Source organism: Diorhabda carinulata, chromosome 9 (genome assembly GCF_026250575.1).
Source record: "Diorhabda carinulata isolate Delta chromosome 9, icDioCari1.1, whole genome shotgun sequence".
Lineage (NCBI taxonomy): Eukaryota > Metazoa > Arthropoda > Insecta > Coleoptera > Chrysomelidae > Diorhabda > Diorhabda carinulata.
Genome location: NC_079468.1, coordinates 18,817,754 through 18,833,276, shown reverse-complemented (window position 1 = coordinate 18,833,276; position 15,523 = coordinate 18,817,754).

Sequence of the window (15,523 nt, the reverse complement as noted above, 5' to 3'; positions counted from 1 at the left end):
TGATTACAATTGATTGTAAATGACCACAACTGACTAACTGAAAATGTGTGAGAAAATACTTTTATATAAATGTGAAATGCTGATGAGGTCCTCGCACTGTGATTCCGTGGAAACAGCAACTCATCGGTTTCTGTGGTAGATAATTCGTGTTAATTTTCTTCAGTGATCAAACGTGTCTGCTCGAGTTATCTCAGTTTTTTCTCCACAAGGCATTTCAGTACAGAAGAGTTCGCAGTTATTACATTAATTTTAGACGAACAAAAAGAAAGAACAGAAGAAAAGAAGACACTGAGTTCATCCCATAAAGGACAGTTATAGAGTTATAGAGGCTTGTTGGTTGTAAGATGATAAAGTTAAAAACTCACCATCGACATTCATTTTGAGACCAATTTCCTGCCAAATTCTTTCTTTCCAATCGACATTAAGGTATTTGGGATCCTTCGTATTGTAAAACTGGTCGCTCCCGAACCAACTCGATGACAAGCTTATCGTTCATATTACAAAAATGAGGTAAACATAGAAAATATTGAAAATTGAATCGAGGAACCTCTTTTCACGTCCATATTTAAACTGTAAATATCGGTGAAGCCGTATTTCTTATTTTCACGTGGAGGGCACTGACAGTGTGGGAGAGTCACGTTGCCGTTCAAGTTTGAACACGCACCGTATTTCCCTCTTTAGTTTACTACGAATTTGTCAGCTGATTTTTTTCCACTGACGGTGACGGTACGATACGTCGCCTTATGTCACGGGACGGATATGTGTGGATCGACCTTTATTCTGTCACTTAAATGGAAATTTTGAGATTGACTATACACGATCGAGTGAATTAGGCGGATTACCGAATTTGACTTTTATGAAAAATTATCTCAAATTAATTTTTCTGTATATTTTGTAAACTATCATTATTGTATACATCACCGTATATTTATAATTCTTTTTTGAGCAGATATGCTATTGCTAAATGTACTAATACTAGTTTTAGTGTGCCTCTGGCTTACAAATTACGATTCAATATTTATTATCCTGAGTAATTATCAAAGTATTCCAGAAAATGCTCATCCATTTTGACGTTTATGTCAAAAACCTACATTCGACTAAGATAATTAACTTTGAAATTACAATTTATTTAATCACATACAAGGTATATCGAATTTATACATTATTAATCATGTAGGAACACTAGGAACTAAGTGAACGTGAAAGAATTACTGTATTCATGATTGTTGGTTTTGGAGATAAAAAGATATCGTCATAAAAAGCCGCCGATTTGTTTATAGTCCGGTCAAATCATACCAAAAATAAGAGTGAAGCTACATAAATTGCCATCAAGCTGAAAATCAGCAAAATTGTTTAAAATACAATTGAAAATAAAATTTGAATGTTCCCTATCATTTCCGTGTATGGAAAAAAATTTATTCTAGGTCGAAGTTCAAAAGAATAAGTTTTTCGCAATTATCAGCAAAACGGTAAGTTTTGTCATGAAAATAATTGAGACAAAAATTGTAGATCATAAAGTTATATAATAAAAACGTATCAATTATAATGTTTCAGATTTACTGTCGTATTTAATCGCCATAATGGTTGCACGAGAAATATCAAAGCTGCAAAAACAACATCGCCGAACTTTAGCAACATCTTCGTCAATTGATAATTTATTTGATGAACTTATTACAGTTCCAGCCAGTCAACAGAAATTACTTACAAATACTCACAAGTCTCGGTTCATTTCAATGTTGTAAGTAAAGTTTACTGCTGAAAATATATTGTTGAAACCATTAAATACGACACATTTTACAATGTTTTGAATCATTATATCTCAGAAACAGTGGCTTGTAGCAAAAAAAGTATTTTCAAGTTTTTGTAGATAATTTTCTGATCTACAATTATCGTTCGAAGTATTTTTATGATAAAACTTACCGTTTTGCTGAAAATTGAGAAAAACTCATTTTTCTGACCTTTGACATTGAATAACTTTTTTTTCATACACGGCAATGGAGGGAAACCTTCAAATTCTATGTTCAATTGTATTTTAAACGATTTTACTGATTGGGGATTTATGGGACTGATGGGAATTTATGTAACTTCGAATGTCTAAATTGACCGGATAATTAATGATACATATAACAAAATTTCTCATTTCTCCAAGTCTACATGGACTCTAAATTAAAGAAAATTTGATGTAAGTGTGAAAAAAATTCTTGGTTCTGGGAGGAAAAAGCAGTCACACATGAAGTTTATGAACTTGTAAATCTAAATGTACAGGAAGCACATGAATTACAAGACTTACTATAAATAACGATATTGCATACAGATCTGTGAAAAAACTATCAAAATAAAATACAATTACATCAAGCTTCAAATAAAGATGATAAACGATGATCTATTAATGAATTAATGATCAACGAAACTGGCGAATAAAGTTTTTTGTTTCGATGAAAACGATTTTTTTAAATCAACATAATTGCCAATATTCAGCATTGGATGGAAGATCATACATAACATCTTCAAAATCAGCACGCTGTGCACGGAATAGATAAATAATGATTGGACCATTTTTATGAGAAACACATTAAGTGGTGATATAAGTAATTATAACTTTCACGAGACCATTAGTAGTATTAGAATACATTCGTTTGCTTCAAAATTCATATTTATTCGAAGAAATTTGATTTCAGCTCCACCTCCACCTTTTCAGACCATTTCTGACCTTTGTATTTCTGCTGAGATGGGTGGGCTGAAGAGGTTATATACCTCAGACTCTCTAAGAACTAGAAGATCGAATCAGAGTCAAGGTATAAAATATAACGCCTGAAATGATTGGCTAAGGTCGTTTGTTAACAGATTAGCATACTATCATGTAGCTTGAGGCTTTTTTCTTAATTATATATTGAAAAACTATTCCACTTCATATTTAATTTGATGTTATTAAACTTCAATCCGTAATTGCGGGTTGATGACTCAAAATAAAACTGTCCAAGAGTTTTTAAAATACCAACGCTTCGATCTCCAGCATTCCAATGTAACTGATGAAATAAATTGTTTAAACATCAATAGGAGTTACATTGGTATGATTAAACAGTATTTGAAATCCAGAATACACCAGCATGAATATGATTGTACATAATAAGAATAAATCAGCCCTCGTCCAACATCATTTCACTGGTGGTCATAATTTTGAGGATGTGGAAATTCTAGATAAAGAACATGTATATGCAAAAAGAACCATCAGCGAAATGATAAACAAAAAATTGAATGATACAGTTGTGGCCAATCTCAGGGTTCAATATAAACATATTTTGAATCAACACATACTGGCCGGAATAATTCCAACAGTTTATACCGTTTATGCTTTTGTTAATATTGGAAAAGTTTGGAAGTATCCATTCACTGATAGATGTATCTTTTGACTGGCGTCTAATAATTTGAATACGTTTATGTTGTTAGCACAGGTTTTTACTTAGATGTGTATGTATTGTTTTTGTTAAATAACTTTTTCATTGTTCTACTGCTCAATGCAACAATATTAATTTATATATACATTGCACAATTTTTTGTTCACTTGTTTATCCTCATCAACGTTTGAGTTATAATATACCATATATTATTAACCTTGATAAAGATCAAATATACGAAACTTTGGCATTTTAAAAAACGCTTGGAAGTTCGAAATTACATACTAGTCAATCCGTAAGTTAGAAACGTATTACACATGGTATCAGTAAATTCAGAAATATCATATTCACTGGAAATTTTTTTTAAATATATGCTGATGCATTAGAAAAATTATAAATCGGATGATGTGATCTGTAACTTGCCAGAAAAAATTTTTTTGAGACAATTTCTCTTAAAAATTATAATTAAGCCACAAATTCAATCTCCGTCCATTTTGTAAGACCGTGTATATTTAATATATCATCGTTGGTTATTTTCTTTTCGTTATTGATGCAATTTGATTTGAATATAATGAAATATGAATTTAATGAATTTGAATAATGAAATTTTTGAATATAATTGTATGGGGAGAAAATTTTACTGGTAAACGTTGAAAAAAATTTCTTTGATGTTTCACCAAACAAAAATAAAATAATAAATAATGAGATTAGATATTCCATATTCTTCAGAGACAAAAAATCAGTAGATACATAGAATATGTATTTATATTTATAATATATACGTCGTATTTCACACATATGAGATAACCAAGTGGTTTATAAATCATTAAAAAAACATTTCCCGCTTTTTATGGCATGCAGGGTAGGTAGTATAACTAGTCGTTCCGCTGGTAGGCCCTCAAATGTAGTAAAGAGACGGGGTAGTCTGTGGCAAGGGGGTGAAAGTGGCTCCCGACAAGCCAGCTGCCGACACCTGGAGTATAGATGAACAGTAGCGTAGGGGTTAGACGCACAAAAAATATATTAACATCCTTGTTTTATGGATTCTAAAAAAAATTAATAAGAATATTTCAACTTAATACTATAGTGAGTTTCTTGAAGTTATCGCTGTAGGACGAGAATGGTGTTTTGAATGGTATAATAAATTTTATAATTTGATATTCATCTCAGAATAGGGTTCCCTGTAGTAAAAAATTGAAAAACAAACAATAACTATCGTATCTTTTCCTTTCGTGATTCGTAAAAGATATAATTTCATACCAAACTCATCATCCAAACATCATTTATCTATATTTGAACAATGTTCCATATTACAAAGTGAAATGAGGAGAACAAACAACTAAACTTGATTCGACTCTATTCTTCAAACTACATATTTCAGTGTTATTTATGTTATAAGTCACAAAATATTCACTCACGAGAAAAGTAAAAAGCATGAAAAAATCTGTAAAATACATAATAAGCATCATAAGTTTTTGTGTACGGGAGAGGCCTATGATCATGATTTGAAACTCCATCGACTATATTCTGAAAACAAGAACGATTACTGGAACATATTGTGGCGAAATTATAGGTGGTTGTATATCCAAAAAGTAGCTTTATACCAGCAAAAACACTTTTCTTTGTAAATTGTCAATTTTCTCATTTCTTGGAAGCGTTATAATTTCTTTTCTACTGTTTTTCCTCTTTCTTCTACTTCAGCTCGATCCTCCCAATGACTAAATCCAGTTTTGAATGTCTTTGTAAGTTGTACATATCCCCAGGTATCCCTTTTGTATGTACACATTTGATTTAATTACCTACAGCTAAATTTTATTATATAATTTGGAAACGAGTCTACATAATAATTATAGCTCATTTTTCTCTTTATTGAAAGCTCTGCTCTTGAGGTATTCCAATTAAATTTGGCACTAAATTTTTCTCAATTCAAAGTTCATTTATTCATAAGACTATTTTCACATCAACTCAGCTTTTCCTGGCATACTTATTATCATCTCAGATAAAATTTTACTTTGTTGTACGGTAAATCCTCACTTTTAAACTTTAAACTCAATTTTCATGAATATTTCTAGCTTATATTAAGAGTATCTATACGAGGTCTGGCTATTAAATAAAAATTCTACATATTAATGCTTCCCTTCAAAATAATCCCCTCTTTTCTCCACACACCTTTCCATTGATCTAAGCAGTGCTGGAAGCTTTCTTTGGTGAATGCCTTCAGGAGCTGTCGTTTTTTGCTTTACCGCTTGCATCGACTCAAATAGGGTCCCTTCCAAAGCAGATATTTTTCTAATCTGAGCAGACCCGTTGACGCAAGAGCTTTTGGTCAGATTTTTTAGCACCAACTTCGCACAGACTTTTGTCATGTGTAATTCCTCGGGTAAAATTTTTCTAACCGTTTCTTTATCGGCGTTTACAACCTCGACAACCATCCGGATGCTCATTCGACGATCTGCACGCACAATTTGGTTGATTTTGGTCACTGTTTCCGGAGTTGAAACAGTCACGGAGCGAACTGGGCGTTGGTCATCTTCAGTGCTCTCTCGGCCCTCACTTAACCGCTTACACCACTCAAAAACACGCGCACGAGGTAGAGAATTGTCCCCATAGGCCTCTTACATCAATTATTATCACTCAGTTGGACTTTTTTCCAATTTAAGGAGAAGTTTGAGATCTATAATAGTGACGGAAACGTGTTTTGGGACGTGCATAGACATAGATATCTAGATACCCAACGCACTGTTTTTTACCCTACCCGTCTAGGGCGGTGTCTAGGAGCACAGTCTCGTTATTTAATAGCCAGACCTCGTATATAAAGATTGGGATCAAGTTACCCTTGGTTTCTCCATTGATTAATTTATCCATTCAACATGCTTGTGAATCTCATATTTAGCTTGTCCAATTATAAAGAGCTTCATTTATTTATAATCGTAATAGGATAAAAAAATTCGTATTATAAATTATTTGTATACCGAAACATGAAATAGAATTTAAATAGATCAAATGCAGAGTTCATTCGTTTTTGTTTGGGACTCCTGAATACGATATACAATGCAATACGGTTTGATGTACATTTCAGTACATTCCATACTTTCTGTGTTACGCCTCTGCCTATGGTCTAACCCTTGGCGCGAGCCACAGCCGAAATGAAATCATGCAAATGCACTTGATTGGAACGTACCAGAATTGTTCTTAATCAAAAGCAGGTTTATTACTCACTTGGATAATTCACAATGTGGTGGCGGTATTATATTTTATACTTTTTCATGTTAAAAAATCAATGTACCTAAATAAAAGGTACATTCGCCCGTCTACATTGTCTAAATCTACTCCGTAAATTAATGCTGACGTATATATAGAAGCCACTAGGATCTGTTTTTTCACATTTCTATTTTGATTAAGAAAATTTATAATAAATTCAATTTTTTAAATAAGAAAAAAGGCTACATGTTTGAAATTTTCGGTCAATTGAAATTACGTATTTCCAGGAATTACTGATTTTACTGATTGTTATAAATAACATAATATTTGAATTTTCTGTTAGTATCATAACCTAACTTTGTTGTTTGTTGTATTAAGAACATAAATACATCAAATTTAATCTAGACAATTAATTTATTCGAGTGAATCGACAGACTAGATTCTGAGCTAAGGTTCATTTTCTACATACTCAGTATATAAAAGGAGATGGACACCCGTAGATTCAGTTAAGAGTAAGTAATAGTACAGAGGACAGGGTGTAGATAAAAAACAAATCTCACCCCTACAAACTAACACTATTCCGGTTAAATGACCGGTCTTTCACAACTTATATTTTTAATATTTAATGCAAACCAGCTTACCAGTATAAAAATATGTTTTTTAGACGACGCCATTTGAAAGTTGTTCATTTACATACCGAAAGTTGCGTTTTGAGTGTTCCATGTAGTGAAAGTGACAGTTTTGTACTGCAAAACACTTTCGGGATGCTCTGGAGTAGACAACTTAACCTTAAATGTGACTCTTAGTTGACAGTTGACAGTTTGAGTTCGATGATTTTGCATAACCTCAAATTTTTAATTTTCTGAAATTATTTGTTTTATCCGAAGTTTTGTCTAAATTAATGAAAAAATCAACTATGAAGAGTTACTTTCTCTATTATTTATTTTCTTTCCTTAGTGTAAATGAAAAAGTTTTGGCTTTTATGCGTCGTCTAAGAAATATTGTGTACGCCGCGGCTGGAATACTACTTTTTTGGACTCGTCTGCTGCTCGTCTCGCAATTTAGAGACTCGCCCAACCAAGTAGAACTTTCAGTCCCCTTGGCATACAAATAAATATTTTTTATGCGAAAGTCCATAATCTACATTTTATTCTTTTTTGTTGCATTTCTTACAAATGGACTTCCCAATTGAACATTTTTCGCAGACTTTTTTACATTTTAGATAGATTTTGTTCGTCTCATGCATTTATCCCGGCAAAATCCAAGTTATTGAAAAATAATTGCAAAGTTCATCTCCTAGATTTAGATTTTACCCATTTTGGCCATTTGAACGGTCACATCTACGCCAAATTTGGTGCTAATATACAATTGAATTGTCTTCGGGTGTTTGGGTGTAATTTTCTTCAACTTGTACGAAGTAGTGCATTGAACTGAAAATTATAACTTTTTTTTTTGATTTGCGGTTGCAAATCGCCTTCTGACTGTTTCTGGTCGCCTTTGAAACGATTCAGTTTCCTTATAATGCTGGTACTCTCTATCCAATTGTCTAGCAACAGCTCGCCGACATAGTCTATTTTCGATTAAAGCAATTAATTGGGCGATTTTTTGCGGTGTAGTATACATTAAACTAACATACATGAGCACTATTGTGATTACAAATACGAATAATTTGCAAATTTCTCTTGCAAACGCAATAATTTTTATTTTTGACAAATTTGTTATAATTATAAAGTCCTTTCATTTGTTTATCGGTTGCTACGCATATGAACAATAATCTTTGCTGATACATCCATGCTCACATTGAAGCATATTACATTGTTTTTCAAACAGCATATTTTTCATTTGATCCGATAAATAATTTGAAAAAAAATCTATTTAAAGTCAAAAGTTTATAGTGGGCCAATTTCTATGCACGCAAGTTTATACAAATATCGATAGGTGGGTGATTCCGTTCTAACTGTGATTTTTTGTATTCAAAATTTCAAGATTTTAAAATTTAACTTTTCTAACTTTTTTATGCATATTATTCATCTATTTTACTGTAAAAATAAAACTCTAAGAGGAATTTACTACAACTTCAAAGTATCACGAGCAAGACACAAATGTCGGATTTTGAGTTCCACGGTACTGACTCAAGTGCATCAATTTTCCTCAGTTTGATCATAAACATTAGAATTTAAAAGGTAATTAGTTTAAATCATTTGTTACGACAAAAAAAATTAATAATTTATCGGTAAATTCTAGGAATGGACATGACACGGTACTGACATTCAAGTGATGTAGTATAAGTTTTCTTTAAGTGGCAAGTTATATTGTATAAAAATAATGTTTAAATATCTTAAGAATTATTCAATTAACACAAAATTTTTATTAATTGATTATTAATTAATGACTAGTACAAAAAAACAATACAGGACATTGAATATCACAGTTATAATGGAATCACCCAGGTATAGAGTTAAAGAAAATTGAGATCAGTTATCAAGAAATGAGGAACTGGAAACCGAGATATTATGGAGTAGTTCACATACAGAATTTGTGCTAAGGAGGCAACAACAAATGTGAGAACACGAAGTATCGGGAATAATTACATTAAGAATGGAGAAGATGCAGCGCCAAAAAGAAAACGATACATTTCAAAAATTGAGAAATAAGTTAAATAGATAGAAACTAGAATTAGCTATATGGGATATTGATTAAAAAAATAACAAAGATTATTTATTGGATATGAAGATTATATCAGCATCTGTAGTAATTGAAGCAAATAAAAGTTATAATAGACTTAAGAATGATGGGAGGAGAAACAAGTAAAATAAATTAATGAAGTATTAGACGCTGCTGCTAAGCTAAACAAGAAGAAAGGTGTTCTGTCACCTAAAATGGAATCACCATATCATCCATGGAGTATTTATAACGAACATCGTTTTCATTCAAAGAAGCTGCTTGCTTCGTATCCCACCAGATTAATTTATGTTTTTTAACTTTAACTTACATGAGTCGAGTGTATTAATTATTACTTCATTGCTCAGAAAACTAGTAAATCTTCTTCTTCTATAGCCATTTTGTGGCTTTTCCGTTTCCTATAAATGTTAATAAATGATTTTTTCAAGGTTGGACACTTTCAAATCTATTTATAAAAAAGTAAAGAGATGCTCTGCATCAAAAGTTATGATTTTATGGATCACTCAAATTCTTATTTTTTTTATTTACAAGCATAAACCAGTATATTCAGGAAAAAACACAATAGAAGATGACATTCAATTAATATTCCTGTGAGAACCAAATTACTATGCAGAAATAAAACCTTCATTAGTTTCACTTTTGATTGTAGTGGTTATTAACCATGAATTATGTATCAACAATGTTCTAGACCGCTAATTACAGATATAAGATTTACAGTTCAAGTACTCGTTCCTGTTAAATTTTAAAAAATGATTCTAATGGATTGAAATTGTTTGAATGAAAATTAACTATTTCAATATCTCTATATAAATCTACGTGGAACGAATCAAAAAGAGTCACACTTAGCTTTAATAATGCAAAAAATAACTTGACTAAATTAACAGAGATAAATACCAATTAAATAACCCAATTACTGATTATAAATTACGAGTTATTTCGGTTCCCAAGGCAGGTTTTATAATTCTTCCGGATATTTGAAGATGCGATAAAGAAACAGTGGCGGTAATGAAAAGGTTTTTTTCACAAAATGAATTTTAAATTAAAAAAAAGGCTTTTCTTCAAAATAAAATAGTCCTCGCTCATTCAGTGTTGCTAAAACTATGAAAAATTTTGTTAGTCCCCTTCCACAAGACGAAAATGAGTGTGAATGTAATTTATACTGCAAACTTATGGAAACCTCATCTTCGAATAGACATTATCTTGCAAATTGAAATTCCACAAGACCGATAAAAAACTGTTTCATTATCTGGAAGAGACAAATGTTATATTTATAAGAGGAAAGGCTAAAAGTTATTATACTCTATTCTCAATTTATATTCCTTTAGGTTCATAAACATGAAGTGAAGTTTAATTACTACGGGTTTAAAATTAGGAAAGAAAGAAAAATGTTTGCGTTTTTTCTGAAAAGGTTGATAAGTATAGAAGTGATACCCCAAGATTACCTCAAATTACTCAAAATCTGAGCTAATGAATATTTCTGAGGACGAACATTTTTATGAAAAAATACTCGGAAGGTTTGTATTCAAATTTAATAATATATCTGGAATAATGCATAATCTAAGTAAGAATGAGATAAAAATTTGTCGGATCCCATATTCTATATACATACGTTTCCTTTTTAAATAATCGTTGATGCGTCTGTGTAAGCAGATGTCATAGATAAGAAGAGATAGTCAACTTCTAGATTAATGGAACACGGAGCACATTATTTGTCGCGTTCAATTATACAAAATATCTAATGATTGGTATTCGGATAATTTACATATTTCCATCTTTTACATATGTTTGGTAGACACGTAATTACCCAAAAGAATTAATATTACTATATAGTAATTAAAAAGGAGATGACAAAATCGATAGAGTTTTAGATTTTAAGATAAAATACTTGAGCAATAGTACTAAACTTTTATTGGGAGATAATGTTAGTTGAGGATTCTAGTAGAGAAAGTAGTAGTATCTAAATTGTAAATGCACCAAATAAAGTTCGGAATTTATTCGGTTTCGAGAACTTTATGTCTATTAAATTGGAATAAAAAGAGTAGGCCAGTTGTTTAAATTAATTAATTTTGAGAACTTGAATCAATGTTTAGAAATACATTAACTTTTCAGTCATACTTATTACAACCATCGAATTTCCTGTTTCTCGTAAAATAATTATAAAAAATTGCGTTTGATTGAATGAGTGAGGTACAAATAATGTTATTTACATGAAAGTATGCTATGCTATACTCAAGACTTACATAATAGTATTTGCAGGTGCTAAAGTAGGAAAAGCAGTGACTGAAATTAATGAATACGACTGTAGAAAAATATTTGATAATAATGAGAACATACTTATTAAAGGAAGTCTATGAAGAAACATGGATGATTCCATGTCCCAACAAAACAAATTAAATAGATCAATTAATAATAGAAGTCATAGACAAAAGGCTTATGATAAAATCATTTTTTGATATTCACAAAACTGAATACCATACAGGAAGCACAACAAAGAAAAACACAACTAGAAAAAAAAAATAACAATAAAGAAGGCTAAGCAATGAATGTGCAGATAATGTGAACAAAAATAGAAGTTCACGCTCAAAATTGAATTAACTGAGATATATGTAAATATATGGAATAGAGGAAAATGACAAAAGAGTTCTGTCTGTAGAACGAAAAAAAGAAGAGAATATAATTAAGATGATAGAAGACATAATGTGAAATTATGAAAAATTTTTAGAAAGACATAAAAGGAATAAGACACAGAGAACACAAAACATCTAACGGAAAACTATTTTTCAATTAAAAAATAAAACAGCTCCAGCTCCAAAAACATTCATGCTATTCAAAACTTCCGAAAAGCTCGTGACTACATTATATAGGTTGTCCAAGACAAAACTCCACAAATATCTACAATTATTGTCTGCTAAAAGATCTCAAAAGCTCAAAGCCGCGCATCGCGCAGGAGATAACAAAGATAGTGGGTGTAGACTAGTGTATGGTTCGCTAATCACATGGTTTGGTTGCGAAATTCAAAATTTAATACTAATCAAAACTACAATCCCGATCGATTTCGAAAGCCCAGTTTTTCAGTTTTCCAGGGATAACTCAATGTAACCAATTAAGTTTTCTTATTTCATACATTTCATTAATGAGATATATTATAATAAATACAATACAATGGAGCCTGACACTTGCTTGTTCACTTCTTGCTTATCGTTTATTCTTCTGCTCTGCATCGCCCTTTAAACTTAACTCACGGTTACGCTTGAAATCATAGCAGCGCTAATATACAACAAGACGTTAACAGTTGGTGTAGTGGTAGCGTAAAGAGTTCCAGAAATTCTAACTTAAGCCAGAAGCAATTATAATATAGTAGCAGAGAGGCTTTCGAGAATCCATGGATCAAATATTGTGATTGTGAAACGCCAGCACATGTGCTATTTATCAACTTCAAACCTGCTTACGATACACTAAATAGATCGAAAGCTATAAAAGATTTATTTGATATACCCAAGAAACTATGCATACTAGTAACCCACACAAGTGAGTAGGATAAAACACAGGGGAGTTTCAGGTAACGCAAAGGATAAGACTAAATCTGATATTCACCATGTTGTTTCAAGCAAATCGTCGAGGGACCACAATTAAAAAGTGAGCATCAAGAATATAAATTGAGAAACGAGTCATTACATAAGACCAAGAAAGAACGCCAAAGCACTAAATGTGCTTCAAATTTATATAAAGGATTAGGAGTTTGGCAATCTTAGGTCTTTTTTTTTATTAGTCTTAGCCTGCACAACTCGATTCCATACTTCCTTCTTCGATATTTTCAAGGTATTGAATCCATAATTATTTCGTTCCATCTTTCATCCTTTTGTTTGAATTTTAATTTCAGTTTTGCTACTTCTTCACTCTTCCTTTTGTTTTGTTTCTTATCCACTTATCGTCGATGCTGCAGTTTTTCTGCAACCTGGTGAACCGGTTCTCCAACCAAATGGCGAACGATAGGGAATACATCCGCAGCTGTACCTACCCACCCCAAATTAAATTTGAAATAAAAAACAAATACAAAATTCCAGAAAACCAAAAAAAACCCAAAAATATAAAAAAATTGAGAAGAGCCGTTTTTACTTGCAAGCTTCGTTTTCTTCGGTCAAAATATCCCGTTGGAAATAGTTGGGCAAACACATCCCAACGAAACCACCACAACCCCAGCTCTGCAGAGGAGCTATTCCTATATTAGAGCCTACTCAAACAACGATCCACCTTATCCTACAAACCTTTACCCAATGGATCTATCTCTCTCTATCTATCCACTTGATGCCTTTCACTATCCATCAGTTTTATACTTATTATTGTCTTTCCATTGATCTCTGTGCCTCCGTGGTTTATCTATGTTACGCTTTGTATCAATTATTACTAGAATATACATCAATGGATGTATATTCTAGTTATGATTTATTGACCTTTGAGTTATCTTCAAGGATGTATCCTAGCTTACCAAATACAATAACAAAGGTTATGGGTCCAAGGACTTGCTTGTATCTCAGGTGTTATAATTCAATAACACGTATATAACTCATGCTACTGTTATTTTTTTTAGAGAATCACAAGTGCATTTTATGCTGAAAGTAGATACGTGAAACTTTTTAGTCCAAATTTTTTTTGTATGTGTATCAGATGATTATTTCCTATTTCTACCAGTTGCTATCAGTTGTAACAAACTAATATCTGGTTATACCAAATCAAATAGAGCTGCTTGTTCACAACAAGAAGAGCAATGTTGTTTAACAAGCGTATTTTGCAAGCTTTAGCACTAGCAGCTTCCTTCCTCCTCCTCCTCCTTGAATCCATCGAGCAACTAAGAGTAGAAGAAGAACAAGGATAGAAGGTGTGCGAAGTTAGATAGATAAGAGTTTAAGGTTTATAACATTTTATCGAACACCAAAGACTAGGAAAGTTGACATTTTTTGTATTTATAGTGTGCCGAAACAATTTTATTTTGCCTTTTTAAATCTGCAAATGAATCAATACTTGTCTATTTTTCTAATTTTACACATCAAAAAGCAATATTCCACCAATACACAGGTTTGTTTTCAATGCTTTCAAAACAGTGACAGTAAATTTGAGCACTCAATATTTACACAACTAAAAATTCTCTATGAACTTTGAGCTGTATGTCAATTCGTAGCATTGCATTTATTTGCTGGTACAACTCTCAAATGCGACGTGGCAATGCCACTATTCGAGTTATAAAGTATCATACCGTGAAAAATTAATGTTATTGAGTCGTATCTATACCTATGGTTATTATTGGTACATCTTTGGTTCTTCGTTATAAATCAGACATATTATTAGTTAGTTTCGTCCACTAGGCTCAAAATAATATCCACCGCTAAAAGTTGGGCTTAGTGCCGTAAAAAATTAATGAGATATAAATTATTTTATGAAAAAATTCCATATTTTTCTGCTCCAAGCAATCTATATATGAGATATAAAGCAAAAACTATGGTTTGACGACTATATATGTATTATGACATTTTTCACATAATTTTTAATTAAATAAAATTGCAGCGTTGAAAATATGAGACGACATATTTTTCTTGAGAAACAATATGGCTCATGAGAATGAAGAAAAAATGAGAGACAATAGAATTAATAACTTGATTGATAACAACAGAGAATTCATATTGTTGTTTAGTAGTATAATGAATCGGAATAATATGATGAAGCCATTTTATAGACAGTTATGTTCATTAATAATGATCGAAGGAGCAGTGATCACACATAAACACAAAAAATAAAAATGAAATGTCATCAATAAACCAGTGACGGGTAAGTTTACAATTTCATAAAGAAATGTATTGTAATAACAAATATACTATTATGAAAAAAGCAAAAAAAAACGTTTCTTGATAAATATGTACTTTTTAAAAATTTTCCGAATTATAATGATATGGAGAAGTATTAAAATTCAACAGTCAAGTCGTGAATTGTTAACTGTTGCCAAAATTTGTGAAAGTATTTCTTAAAACGTCATCTATTTATTCTATTTTCAAAATATTGTCTACATGATTTCATGATCAAAATATTCGAATTTTTGAATAAGTAATGACATCCTCTAATTCCTTATCACCAATGTTCCTTATTTTGTTGAAGATTTTGGCTACTCCTCGTTACATTGTACCAGGTTTTTCGATATGAATTAATCGAACTTTCAGTTTGTCAAATGAAACACTGTCCATTTTCTTTTGCATTAC